A 15,790-nucleotide genomic window follows, 5' to 3' on the forward strand; every position below is an offset into this window, starting at 1 on the left:
GAGGTGCCGGTAGAGCCGGTGTGGAGTGTGACCGGTGTGTGGAAAAGTAAGACGCGAGGGAAGAGGAAGATGATAGGTGTGGAACAATATCGTGCAGCTATTGGAAGATGGCAGGAGAGATGGAAGAAGGAAACAGCCAAAAATAAAGGAGGTAAAGTGGAAACAAGAATGATGGGCGAGATGATATTGGTCGGTTAAGATATATTCTATTATGGATCTGGTACCCCTAGCCTCCCATGTGTAGCGGTGAATAGCCTTATGCTTGAAGAATGTATTCGTAACAGCTAAACCCATACTAGCACAGAAGTCCAGCAAACGCTTCCCATTCCCATTAGCTTCCATATCTTCCCCACATTTACCAATCACCCTTTCGTATCCTTCAGTTCTATTCCCAACTCTCGCATTGAAATCGCCCATTAGCACTATTCTATACTTGCTGTTGACCCTGACCACGATGTCACTCAATGCTTCATAAAACTTGTCAACTTCATCCTCATCTGCACCCTCACATGGTGAATACATGGACACAATTCTAGTCCTAATTCCTCCAACTGACAAATCTACCCACATCATTCGCTAATTTACGTGCCTAACAGAAACTATGTTGCGTGCAATGGTATTCCTGATAAAGAGCCCTACCCCACACTCTGCCCTTCCCTTTCTAACACCCGTCAAGTATACTTTATAATCTCCTATCTCTTCCTCGTTATCTCCCCTTACCCGAATATTACTTACTCCTAGCACATCCAGATGCATCCTCTTTGCTGACTCAGCCAGTTCTACCTTCTTTCTTCCATAAGCCCCATTAATATTGATAGCTCCCCATCGAATTCCATTTCGTTCGCCAAGTTGTTTCCAAGGAGTCCCTCGCCTGTCAAATGGGAGTGGGATTCCATTACTCCCATAGGTCCGAGGTTTCCTTAAAATGTTCTGAGCTCGGTAAATTCATGAAGCAGGATGCTACCCTACTTGTACCTAGTCCAAGTGAGGATCTCTCCTCTAACGGGTTCTGGACCACCGGTAATTGTATAGTCCTAGCCGCCTGAGCACAAGGAGGGCCATGACTCAGAATATGTCCGAGATGCCCACTCCCATTCCATACCAACTGGTATCCCGACTCTCAGGACCACTTACTAGGCCACTCAGCCGTTGCGCATGGTTCACGAACTAGGTCGTGACTACAGTAACCCACAAACATGAACCTATGAATGGAAGATGCAAAAAAAATATCTTGGTGTCACCGGTGGGCCGATTGAAACTAGCAGTATGCCTCAATCCTTTACTTCAATAGGAACACTATGTTGCTATTAGTTTTGGGGAATGTGTAACTAGGACGTAGGTATTTACTCTGCAATTTTGGGAGGTTCACACCAACGGATAAGAGTAACATGATTCGGGACACATGGTGACCCGAACCGCAAGGAACATGTTAATCTACTATGTAGAGTTGTAGTAAATGAGTTCTAACAGGGAAATAAAACATTTCCAGACCCATGTCCTTATAACATATTTCCTTCTTCTACATGTGCGGAATGCATCTTGAAAGTTTGTCCATAACTTATTGTTACATCCTGTATATTCCAAACCCTTTAGTAGCTCAGGATATACATTTTTAACTGCAAAATTTCTCAAAAATTCATCATACAAAACAAAATTAGATTTTAATGGAGTGAATAAGGATGATTTTCCAGTATTCCCATGGCCATGTTTTACACAAGAAAGGGCAGTTTTCTCCATTCCTTGTGAAGATTTGAATGTTGAGGCAAGCAGTTGTGAAGTTAACATTAAATTCTGGAGACTTCTGCTACAAATTGTGACAGAGTTGATAGGCTTGTACAAGGGATGGCTAAAAGTTGACAAATTTTGAAACCGAATGAAATTGCAAGTTTTCTGAATTTTCCAAAGAATATCTGTAACGTGATTCTTTTAAGAAGTGACTTGTGGTGCAAAGAAGCCTTTAAACTTCATCCTAGGGACTGTATTACCAACTGAAAGCTTTAAAAGTCCAAAGATGGTTTTTTCCAAAGAAAATATTATTAATGATAAGTGTTCGTTTGTATTGTATATTAGAGAAATGTGATCTCTTTAAGTCAGCTGAGCTGACTTTGTTGTTTGTGTTGTACATGTTGACAGAGAGAGATATAGTATTACTATTATTTAGTGTCAGATTGATAAATGTCAACGTAGACATGGTATTGCACAATCAGAGAAAGCTTTACTTAACTTAGGCAATCATGAGTAACATACCATATCTCTTAACATCAGTTTTTCTTTTCATTTGAGTGGTAAGTCTGGTGAAATGACCAAAACCTGTAAAATGGTTGAAACATACTAACTAAGGCCATCCTCACACGAATTGACTGTTTAGAAATTTAGGTCCCCATACAGTTCATCTGGCGAGTGGTGAAGGAGTAACAGTTATGTGTAGCCGAAGCGCTGGAGGAGAAGACCCCTCACGTGGCTGTTTCGATTGCTGCACTGCACTCGAGATTATAAATGATGTCCACAGCACAGCATACAGGGACTCACTGCAAGTGCTATTCGCTCACCACTGAAACGCGGCTGGAAATACACAGGCCAGATCATGCGCTACAACTACCTGCATCACAACAGCAACCACGATATATATTAAACTATGTCAGTATCAGTTTGCACTGTCGGTATTAGTGTTGTGAAACATTGATACTTCAAACATGAATCTGATACAAATTTCTTTATGTTTCAGCATGAATGGGCTAATCTCTTCATAGAGTGCGAACAAGATAATTAAATCATCCCCACAGTTCGGTATTTTTGGGAAGAGTTTTTAAATATGCGCTGGTTATATTGTTTTTTTTTGGGGGGGTAAGCCTCCATGGCTCAGACGGCAGCGCGTCGGCCTCTCATCGCTGGGTTCCGTGGTTCAAATCCCGGCCACTCCATGTGAGATTTGTGCTGGACAAAGCAGAGACAGGACAGGATTTTTTTCCAGGTACTCAGGTTTTCCCTGTCATCTTTCATTCCAGCAACACTCTCCAATATCACTTCATTTCATCTGTCAGCCATTAATCATTGCCCCAGAGGAGTGTGACAGGCTTCGGCAGCCGGCACAATTCCTATCCTCGCCGCAAGATGGGGGCTTCATTCATTCCATCCCTGGCCTGGTCACTGACTGGAAAACAGGTTGTAGGTTTTTTATATTGGTTTTTGTGGGATTCTAAGTCGAAAGACTTATTATTATTGCTCTTGTTAGTATTATGTTATTAAATAGCATAATATACCAGTAATGTAACTAAATTAAGCTGAAGTAAAATAATGCTCAGAATACCTTTTCAAGTAACAGAAAGCTTAACTACATGCATAGTAGTAAGGTCGTAATGAAAATTGAAAAAAAAAAAAAAAAAAGAATGAATTTATTTCTTAATTATTTAGTTATTTTTCACATACATATTCAGTATAATATACAAATCATAAAATTTGTTTTTTATTCCACTACTATGCACTGAGAAAGTCCCTACTATTTAGCAGGTTGCATGAAATGGCTGCCAACTTCAGTCGCTCCATGTGAAGAACAGATGTTTAACTAGTTGCCCAACTCACATCACTAACCCGTCAAACCGTGTGAGAAAGGCCAAACTCTCCAAATAGTTGTTTTAATTTAAATATACAGTTGCATACATGATTGACAGAACGAGTAGAATGAAACAGTGTCATCACTTCCTCCCTTATCTATGGTGGTTAGTGGGTCAACTGTCAGTGAGTGCTGCGTGGGATATTGATGATGGCCAGACACGTGTTTGCATCTCCCAGTACATAAGTAGTAGTAGGCCTACATAAGATGTGTCCGACTCATTGGCTGAATGGTCAGCATACTGGCCTTCGGTTCAGAGGGTCCCGGGTTCGATTCCTGGCCGGGTCAGACATTTAACCTTCATTGGTTAATTCCAATGGTTGGGGGGCTGGGTGGGTGTTTGTGCTGTCCCCAACAACCCTGCAACTCACACACCACTCACAACACTATCCTCCACCACAATAACATGCAGTTACCAACACGTGGCAGATGCCGCCCACCCTCATCAGAGGGTCTGCCTTACAAGGGCTGCCACTTGGCTAGAAATAGCCACACAAAATTATTATTATTATTATTATTATTATTATTATTATTATTATTATTATTACAAAAGATGTAGGCGTGAAGTATGTTCAACCGTATTTCTATCCACGTCAAAAGACAAATACAGTGTCAGTGATGTTGGAAATCAAGCTGTGAGGATGTTATAAGTATTCTGTTTCGTTTTGGGTTGGAGATCAGGATACTATAAAGTACCCAGCATTAGGAATTCTTTTATTTTTCATTTCATTACTTGAAGTGTAGATTACTCTTCACAGCAAGGGAGACCCAGAGAGATGTTCAAGCTCGGAAATCTGCTAAGTATGCTTGTACACTTTCAAAAATAGCAGAGACCTACTGATGGTAAGAATTTTTAAAAATTCAGTTCGGTGTCTAATCAAGAGATTATAAGAATATTATTTTGAATTTAAAGTAAACAAGCTCTTTTGAAAGTGTTTTCCAGTTTTGTTAAAAAAGTTCTAAATCAACTAATGTTTGTAATTGTTATTTTCCAGTGTATTTCTGTTTTGAAGGCTTTCTGTGAAAATCAGGGCGATGGCAAATATTGATTATACCTTCTTGATTAGAAAGTTTGTAAATTCAGTATTTAAGTGTTTAAATACATGAACAGCTGATGATGGGATCCAATATGATTATTGATGTAGCCTACACTGGTGCCATGCAGTGGCACACACTGACGCTAGTTCTTCTACTCGTTCTAGTTATAAAAATTTGAAACATTCCCTTACTCCAAAATGATTCTAGAAGACTCAAAGAAACTGCAAAATATAGTTGTGAATACGATATCCTTAGGTATTCTAAATGTAAAATGAAGGGGCTGGTGCAGAAGGAAAAAAAAGTAAAATGGTTTTATGTTGCTGGCAAGTAATTTTTAATATCATTAAATTATTAATGTACCTATGCTAGGTTTGGCATTTTCTTATCTAAAAGAAAACTGCATTACTTTCATATTTATTATTACCCTTTGTATAGGGGAAAAACAAAAATATTATGAGTTTCTTGTAACAACAAATGAAGGAGAAAGAGGCCCTATAGAATAATATTGTTAAACATGGAGTCGTAATTAATTAATTAATCGACCTGCATTTATTTTAAGACATCACCTTACTTATGCCGGGCGCCTCGATTTCGTCTATCCTATCTCACCTTCCTTGGTGAACTCCTGTTCTTTCCTGACCCCGATGCTATTAGGTTCCAAAGACTAGGGAATCTTTCATTTTCACACCCTTCAAGGCCCTTGTCTTTGCCTGATATCTTCATTTTTGAATTGTCAGATCCCTTCCCTTTTTTCCTTTGGTTAGTGTTATATAGAGGATGGTTGCCTAATTTGACTTCCTGTTAAAACAATAATCACCACCACCACCACTGTAAGTAGAGTCAACACAGTAAGAAAAATGTTCATATTTTTGTAGCAATGTTCTACATCAAATTTCTTTGCAATTCCAGATAATATGTTCAAGTCTGGGAACATGGGGCAGAATGGGGACACTCCCTAACATTTAAAATAGTTGTTGACAAATGCATTTTGCAACCTGTGCTATGGAAGATAATCCTCTGGTACTTGTGCAAGCTGCAATAACATTCATTTTTGATTGTGTGATAAAAATATTTTTCCATTTTTAAATACAAATGGTATAATATTATTATAAGAAACTAATTAGTACAAATTAAGCATACAATAACAACATGTACATGTTCAGTCACGATGACAAAATTTACAAATGATTTTGTCATCATTGTCTTCTCCTACCCAAGCCCACTTAATGCACCTGGCACACTAAGGCTTCTTCCAGACGGTACGGGAATAAATCACACCCGTGTGGTGTATGCACGGGTGCACCCACTTCCGCTGTCTCTTTCACACACAGCGGGTAAATTAGAGCCGCGCAAAACTTCCCGCACTTTCAGCAGTTCCTTTTCAACACACTTTTCAGTGTAGGTAATAAATATGGATCATCATCATCTTCGTCTACTCTACCTTCTACACTTAAGATAAAGGAAACAAAGCCGGGGAATGTGGGTGCACCCAGTGATAGGACAGAGAAGTCAGATGGGAGCTACTGTTTCAGGACTTGAGAATGGATGATGGAAACATTTTTATAAACTACTTTCAGATGTCAATATCCTTCTTTGAAGAACTTTGGCATAAGTTACACAACCATCTCCTTCATGAAAACACCAAAATGAGGGATACCATACAACCTGCTGAACGCCTGAACTACTTACCATATGTATTCTTTTTCTTGTCAGACATATTCTTGAAATCACCAGAGATTTTGCAGCAAATCTTCCGCCATGCCTCTGTTGTGTTTGTTCTGGATTGGTATTCTACCAAAGATCGGTCCCACACCACTGGTCTTTCCGACTCTAAAGTTATCAAGTTCTAAAAGTCTACTTCAGGCTCCGCAACAACCACGGTAAATGACACAGATAAAAGCAAACAAATAAACTGAAAAATTGAAAATAAAGAAATATACCAAATTTAGCAACACTCCCGACGAGCGGGTGCAGATCTACTGACAACGCAGATGCGGTCGACCTGCTATGTGTGATGACATTCATAAATACTAATGTCCAATAAGAACTAACTGCGGGCACAGGACTACATCTCAGCTCTCCCGCGCGTGGTTACTCTCCACCTCCGAGTCATTTGAAAGATTCTCACTCTCTTCTTATTTTGTGACTATTATCCCTGAAGCTTTTTTTTTTTTTTTAATAAGGCAATGATGTCAGTACCTAGTCTTTGAGATGCCCTGGATTTGCTCTGCTGCCCTACTTTTGACAAAGGCAAATTATCATGAGGCACATGTGTGAAACTTGTCCCACGGTTTGAAAGCTTTGGGTTTTCCGCACATGTATGTCATTCCCCTGATAATTCTATGAAATGTGCACTTTGATATCTGTAGTATTGGCTGACAAGAAATGAGCTTCACACAAACATTCTGCGAATGTTGAATTTTCACAACTGCATTCAATATTCATTGACTTGGCCCACAAGGGCGACTTGCATGCACTCTATAGTGTGATGGCAGTAGTGCCAGACCTGTAGAATATGTACCGGTATGACCTAGGCCACCGTACCTCAATTGATAGAGCAATCGACCCAAAATCGAGAGGTTGTGAGTCTGGTGTCCGGTTGGCCATATTTTTCTGTACTTAACATCTCCTCAACGCGTACTAATTGTATATAATACCACCTATAAAAATATTCTGGTCAGTAGGCCAAATGCCTGTTCCTACCTTCCTATTTACTTGTCAAATCACTTTCAGTCACTACTGATCTGCATTGAGGGCAGTCACCCAGGTGGCAGATACCCTATCTGTTGTTTTCCTAGCCTTTTCTTAAATGATTGCAAAGAAATTGAAAATTTATTGATCATCTCCTTTGGTAAATTATTCCAATCCCTAATTCCCCTTCCTACAAATGAATATTTGCCCCAATTTGTCCTCTTGAATTCCAACTTTATTTTCATATTGTGATCTTTCCTACTTTTAAACACACCACTCATACTTATTCATCTACTAATGTCATTCCATGCCACCTCTCCACTGACAGCTCGGAACATACCACTTAGTCAAGCAGCTCGTCTCCTTTCTCCCAAGTCTTCCCAGCCCAAACTTTGCAACATTTTTGTAACGCTACTCTTTTGATGGAAATCGCCCAGAACAAATTGAGTTGCTTTTCTTTGGATCTATTCCAGTTCTTGAATCAAGTAATCGTGGCGAGAGTCCCATACACTGGAACCATACTCTAGTTGGGGTCTTACCTTTGTCCTTTCATAGTTTTAATGGATCTTACTTCTATTGCAAGCAGACCTGGCTAGCAACTGGAAACTGCATAATAATGATAAAAATAATAATATTATTACTATTATTATTATTGCCGGCCCCATGGTGTAGGGGTAGCGTGCCTGCCTCTCACCTGGAGGCTCCGGGTTCGATTTCCGGCCAGGTCAGGGATTTTTACCTGGACCTGAGGGCTGGTTCGAGGTCCACTCAGTCTACGTGATTAGAACTGAGGAGCTATCTGACGTGAAATAGCGGCCCCGGTCTAAAAAGCCAAGAATAACGGCCGAGAGGATTCATCGTGCTGACCACACGACACCTCGTAATCTGCAGGCCTTCGGGCTGAGCAGCGGTCGCTTGGTAGGCCAAGGCCCTTCAAGGGCTGTAGTGCCATGGGGTTTGGTTTTGGTTTTTTTTTACTATTATTATTATTATTATTATTATTATTATTATTATTATTATTATTATTATTATTATTATTATTATTATTATTATTATTATTATTACCTTAATTCTGCTATAGTCATATATGCCTCTAAACCATATCTGAGAATTGGTACAAAATGGGTGTTCAGCAAGAATTTTCATCTCATAACATTTGGCATACAGGTAGAAGTTATCTAAATGTTAAATATATCCTGCTGAATACTCTTAGCCATTTCTGAATACCATAGAGTATAAATAGTTGTGGATGTTGCAATTAATTACCCAACAACAAAACTGCACCAAGCCCTTCAAATCTTAGTGTTAGATCTTAGAATGATTTATTTTGGTTATGTAATGTGTCTTATTCTCGTCTTCATTTGTGTCAACATGAGTGTCTAGTGTTTTTCAAAACGTTCACTGTCAACGAGATTATTATCGGTGCTCTCCCATTTCCAAGAAATGTGTAGACAAAAGACTAACTCTGCAAGAACATTTCTTTAAATGGATTAAGATTGCAGATTCATCAACTATTCTGTCTGTTTTCACTCAGGATTTGAAAGATATAATTTTATTTAATATGTTTGTGACAGTGTAAAGCACTGGTGGTACACACACATTGTTCTCGGAGGCTGTCGTGTACGATCGGAGGTACACGTTTACATTGTTTCGTATCACTCTGCCTTTTCAGTAGATTCTTGTCATAATATGGTTCCAGGAGTTACAGTGTATGGCACAACTTGATCATGTCAGCGGCAATAATAGGATTTATGACGATGGGAAATAACTCCTGAAACCATCAATAATTGCAGGAAAGCTTGATGAGTACAGATCTCTGCAGTCTTACAAACTATACATATTATTGAATACATAAATCAGACACATTAATGTTCCTAAGGGAGCCTTGATGAGAAAAAGGGGCAGTCTGTGTGTGTCCCACCAGTGGTATTACTTGAGCGCTATCTCATTAACAAGCAGCGCATCAGAATTGTAACACTCGCTGATCATGGAGTAGAGTGAGATTTAATCACATCTTATTGGTGTGGTGAGGAGAAACATGTTCTGCTGCTCTGCTAACATTGTCACTTGCTGTTACCAAAGGCCTATAACTCATTAATGAAGGTAGACTTTGAGTAATATTATACAACATTATACTGTTTACCATGGGTAGTACTCAAAAATATATTCTTCTAAAAGGATGTATATTTCTATATATCTCAATCCACAACAATATCGATGACGGAAAATTCCATTTAGAGCAGGGAAGAGAAAAAGACTCTGTTGCGAAATGTTTAATTTTTTCCTCCTGCAAATGTTTGGAAGAAGACATCACAGAATTCCTCAACCTTTCAAACAGTTAAACTGTCTTCCAGTGTGAGAAAAATTTATAGAACAGCTCAGCTACAGAAACAATTCTTTTTATGCTTGCAATTTCCTTATTTCTCACTGGTTTCAGATGAACAATTATGTGCTAACATATGTATCATATTCAGCAATGAATAAGTGAATTTCAGAGGCCTACAAAATAATCGTTGTGAAAGGACAGATAGAAAACGACACATAACATTTATGTACAGTTCCTTATGAATATGCAATTTCAGACTTGAACAAGTTGTAAATTTAAAAGCCTACAGAGTAAATGAGGTATCTAACTCAGACTTGTCAAGTGCATTACAGTATCATTTTCATCTTCCCCCCCCTCATTCACAGAGCTTTATTTAACTTTTTTATTAACAGCTTTTTCAGAAAGGATTGCTCCAACTTAAGAAGAGAAAGTCAAGTCAAAGAGACTTCCATTTTTAGATATTCTAATGCCCTGTTAAATATTCTATTATTTCCATAAACCACACACATGTGGATTAAATAAAAGTTAAATATATAGATGATCTCATAATTTTAGTTTTCTTTAGACCAAAGGTACAGTAAAGATGGTCATTGACCTCTCTCTGTTTGTGCATAATAAAACCAAACTTTTTTTATGTCAGTTCAAGACTCTTCCCTTGTATTGGAGAAGGAAGCAAGGCACAGAATACATTATGTTCTTTTAATATGCATTTTATCTTTGTACTTTTCAATGAATTATTCCAAACCAGACTCTATCCTTTTCATTCTTTCCTTTTCATTTCATCTGCTGCAAGCTCAGATACATACTCACATACAGGTTTAGTTTGGACATTGTTGAAGAAATGGGGTGTCCGTATCCAAAAACGATTTACTACGTTTGTAATGGTTAAAAGTGTGATATGCCGGCCCTGCGAGTTCGATTCCCAGCCAGGTCTGGTTCGATGTCCACTGAGGAGCTATCCGACGGTGAGATGGCGGCCCGGGTCTTGAAAGCCAAGAATAACGACGAAGAGGATTTGCCGTGCTGACCACACGACACTTCATAATCTGTAGGCCTTTGAACTGAGCAGCGGTCGCTTGGTAGGTCATGGCCCTTCGGGGCTGTTGTGCCATGGGGTTTGGTTTTTGAAACTAAATGAGTGAATTAACAGTCTTTAAAAACATCACAACACATACGTACTTCAAGGGTAAGGTAAAACAATTGGATTTTAGGGGCTCGCCATCCATAAAAAGTTTGAATACCACTGATGTACAGTACAATTTTGCCTGCACAAAGGCTTGTTTCTCTTTACTACTTTACACATTTAGTATTTATGGACTTTGTTCTTTTCGTGTCTATTCTATGGTATGTATGTTCAGCAAAGGCTGTGAAGTTAAATTACTGCAGCTATTTAAAATATATGACTTTGATGGCAAGATGTAGTGTTTACAGTGCACTATGTTTTCAGGTATGGGCTAGAACAAATCTGATACTTTCAGTGACCTGTCTCAGTCTCATCCTTGGCTTTGACAATATGAAAGTGACCGAGGTATGAGTGATGCTAGTAATGCCATTCCTTATGCAGCCAGTCCCTGTTATGAATGGTGTGAAAATGTTGCTCATAGGGTCAGTTGGTGCACGCATTTCAGTGGGTTTGGCAGACTGATATGTAATAGCAACTTCTGGCTCAGTGAGGAAAGCAACATGAAACTACCTCACTCCCCATTTCCCTAGTATGCCTCTTCAGTGGCACCTAGGCTATCTATGACAGTTGTTCGCGTAGCTGTGGAGGATCAAACCAGCCTTCGGCCTGAATACCCAACATACATACATTTAAAATATCCCCTATTGAAAATAAAAAACATTTTCAAGCTATGACAATATCATAACTTGCCCAATAAGCCCCAAGCTATGAAGTAACACTATTAAGTGGAAGTAGCCGTAACTATGTTCCCATCAATAATTCAGTCTCCCAAGTGGAATATGCTGCTAATGCGTTGCTAATGGAATATGGTAAGGCTGAGTGCTCCCTCGAGGTCATGCCATTTATTAACTGTGTACACTATCAGGATTAAACTCCAAACTCTTTTGGAGATAGCGAGTGTTGCTTTAAAAGCTAAAACAACAAGGTTATCAGCCCCTCATAATACAGGATGAGTCTGTTGAAATGGACACCTCAAATAACTCATCAGTTTTCACCTTGAATATTGTTACTGAGGGGCTCGTAATTGAATTTATAGTACCGGTACTTTTCTAGGATGTCAGTATCTTTTTATACAGTGTGACCCAGGAGGAATGGTCAACATTCAGGGATATGACAGGAACGATCATTTGAAGCAAAAGTCTTCATATGGACATATGCCCTCTTCTGAATGCTTCCCGAGATAGAACACATATAATGTACATTTTGTTTTTGGACTAGTGCGCACTTAGGCCTATGACTTACCCACCCAACCTCTTTGACGTTTTATTCTAGCTCAACCTACCTCTTTGTTCGAGACGTCTTTCTGCCATTAAACTAGCCCATTGAACGTGCAGTTTTCCATGCTGTGTTGTGAGTGAAGTAGTGTGAGGGATTAAGAGTGTGTCACCGGGCAAGTTGGCCGTGCGCGTAGAGGCGCGCGGCTGTGAGCTTGCATCCGGGAGATAGTACCTTAATTAAGGCCACAGCCGCTTCCTTCCAACTCCCAGGCCTTTCCTATCCCATCGTCGCCATAAGACCTATCTGTGTCTCTGTGTCGGTGCGACGTAAAGCCCTTAGCAAAAAAAAAAAAAAAAAGAGTGTGTCAGAGGGAAACATCGGTTAACTGTGTTTGTACATGGGCTGGCTAAAATGTCACACATCTACACTAGTGAAGAATATGCAGATATGGTGTAAATGTATGTAATGCTCCTGCTGCTGTTGATGAATACAGTCGGTGCTTTCTGACACATCGAATTCCTGATTGTAGAGTGTTTACTAGAGTTTTCAGCACATTGTGCGAAACAGGTATTCTTCCAAGTTCACAATTTTCTTCTGAACATGTAGTTCAACAATAACCCGTGCAGGAACAGAATACATTGTTGAAAGGGTGCGGCGTAGTCACACAAACACATGTATGGCGAACATTAATTCTGGAAAACTTGTATCCATTTCAAAACATCAAAGAGGTTGGGTGGGTAAGATACATACATGTGCGCCACTAGCCCAAAAACAAATGTACATTAAATGTATTCCATTCGGAACAGGGCATATGTCCATATAATTTTTTTGCCTCAAATGACCATTCCTGTCGTATCCCTGAATATTGACCATTTCTGCTGGACTGAGATCGATAGCTGCAGTTGCTTAAGTGCGGCCAGTATCCAGAATTCGGGAGATAATGGGTTCGAACCCCACTGTCGGCAGCCCTGAAGATGGTTTTCTGTGGTTTCCCATTTTCACACCAGGCAAGTGCTGGGGCTGTACTTTAATTAAGGCCACGGCCGCTTCCTTCCCACTCCTAGCCCTTTCCTGTCCCATCATCACCATAAGACATAAAGCAAAAAAAAACATTCCTCCTGGGACCCCTGAAAAACAGTACTAACTTTGCTTTTTTTTAAAAAAATTGAGCACCACTTTTTCCATATTCTAGCATTAGAGAGATTCATATTTCATTTTCATGGGTGTGGTTATTTTCAAAATTTTACAAGTACTTTTTGAGGAACGTGCTTTAAGTTGTAATGATTTTGTGAGGTTCATGTTTATTGTATTTGAGCACCAAAATGTAATCCCAAAAATAACCTCATTCTCTCTAGAGTTTGTTAAAGAATGTTGCATAATTGGACAGTGGACATTGGGTAGAAGTTACAATAGAGAATACATGTGTATAGAAGTCCAATTTTAGTCCTGTTCTTCTACGGGGTCAGGTTGGTAGCAAGTTTTTACGACTGTATGCCCTACCCGACGCCAACCCTCATTAGAGGTGTTAATGATGTATGATAGTAGTAAGGGAGAAGATGAAACCTGGTGCCGGCATATTGCCTACTCCAGTCGAACAGCACCAAGGGGTCTACTCAAAACGTAACATCCCCATACAATGGACGAATCATCATTGACAGTGTCGTACACCCTCGCTCCATATGAGCACTGAGGAGAGGTTCGGAACTGAATCCAGGCTTTTGGCCGGGCTGAGACAGTTGAGGCACTGGCTTTCTGATCCCAACTTGGCAGAAAGCAGCACGACACCTCAGTGGCTAAGCTACTAGTGTCCCACCTAGAAGGCTGAGGTGCGAATCCCAGTCCAGCCAGGGTTGAGATTTTCGTCTCAAAAATCATGTGGTGTTAGGAAGGGCATCCCGCCTTACACTCCGGTTGTATTTGAACACAATCAAATAAATCAGCCTCATGTAGTTAGATTTCCTAGCACATAAAAGAACTCCTGTGGGACAAAATTCCAGCACCTCAGTTTCTCTGAAAAACCATAAAAATTTAGTTAGTGGGCCATAAAAGCAAATAGCATTATATTATTATTTATCACTGTTAATGTAACTGTGAGGCCTTGAAAATTCTCTCTGTTGAAATTTTTTTAAAGTTGAGGGGAGAAAGGTAATTTACACACTCCCTGCAATTTTCATGAGCCACAAGTGCTAAGACAGATAAGCCCTTGTGGTATTTCCTTGTCTCTTAACAAGGGTGACATTCCAGTGGATGTAAATAACCACGCTGCAATGCTTATTTTAAAGGATGTTATTCTAAAACTAGTCATGTAAACTCAGACGAGTTACAATAAGCATAAACTATTTATCTTTCAGGCCTGAACTTCAAATTTTGTTACAATACCACAAATACATTTATGCATGCAACATTCGATATCACTCTCGAAGTACCCTACATTTTTCCAAGCAAAATATAACCAAATATCACCATAAATAACTAACATGATGTAATATGACCAAAACAATAAAAAATGGTAAAATATATGCCTTGCAAAATTAGTCTAAATATGCTCAGAAACATCCAATTGTGCTTAATTCCAACAAGTACCCAAAACAGAAGAGGGGGTGGATAACATTTCCTGCATATCTGAAATCTACTGCTGAGGAGCTATCTGATGGTGAGATGGTAGCCCCAGTCTAGAAAGCCAAGAATAACGGCCGAGAGGATTCAGTGTGCTGACTGCATGATACCTCAGTGGCTAAGCTACTAGCGTCCCACCTAGAAGGCTGAGGTGCGAATCCCAGTCCAGCCAGGGTTGAGATTTTCATCTCAAAAATCACATGGTATTAGGAAGGGCATCCCGCCTTACACTCTCAGCCAACATTATAATGTAAGTTGCAGGCCTTAGGGCTGAGAAGAAGTTACTTGGTTAGCCAAAGTTCTTTGGGGCTGTTGTGACATGGTGATTTGTTTTATTTGGAACTAAACTAGAAAAATTACTCCTGATTTTGTGAACTTTCTCAAACTTGTTGACAGAACAAAATAATGAGATCTGAATTTTTTCCATTTGACTGACAAATGATGCTGAACATTGCACTTGTTGCTTTAGAAGAAGAAGAAGAAGAAGCTGTGATTTCTTTATAAGTTACACTGGTTGTTATTTATTAAATGTGGTGTTATCTTCCCTGTGTCATGTCTGTTGTTAGATAGTGTGTATGTTACTGTTGTCATCTCATAAGACATTTGTAAATAATGTTTATCATCTGTTGTTCAGATTCACAAGATGAATGTTTTGTAAATGATTTATTAAAGATGATGTCATCTTAGAATAGAATATGGATACAGTTCCATGGCAGTTTTCTTCATTTCTCTACCATTGTCCCAACTTTCTCCCCCTCCCTTCCCCAACTTTTTTTAAATATTTTTTTTTAATACTGTCTTCCAATGGCTCCTTGAACAGGATTATACTAAAATGGGCTGTAAACATTTTATTAGATATAAGGAGTGATGCGATGCACGGGGAAGGAAATTAGAAATCCATCATTAAGGTAAGTTCAGTCATTTCTAAAATCATTACGAAGGTGTACACAGAATAAAATATTTTCACACTTGTTTGTAATATAATATTCATCAATTCTAAAAATAAAAAAAAATAAAAAAATATTCTTTTCTCATTTTGGCAGATTATGGACCACATTAATTCAAATTCAACTTCATCTGTTTCTGGGCTTTGATCCTCACCCAGTAC

The sequence above is a fragment of the Anabrus simplex genome, chromosome X, assembly GCF_040414725.1.
Source record: "Anabrus simplex isolate iqAnaSimp1 chromosome X, ASM4041472v1, whole genome shotgun sequence".
NCBI lineage: Eukaryota > Metazoa > Arthropoda > Insecta > Orthoptera > Tettigoniidae > Anabrus > Anabrus simplex.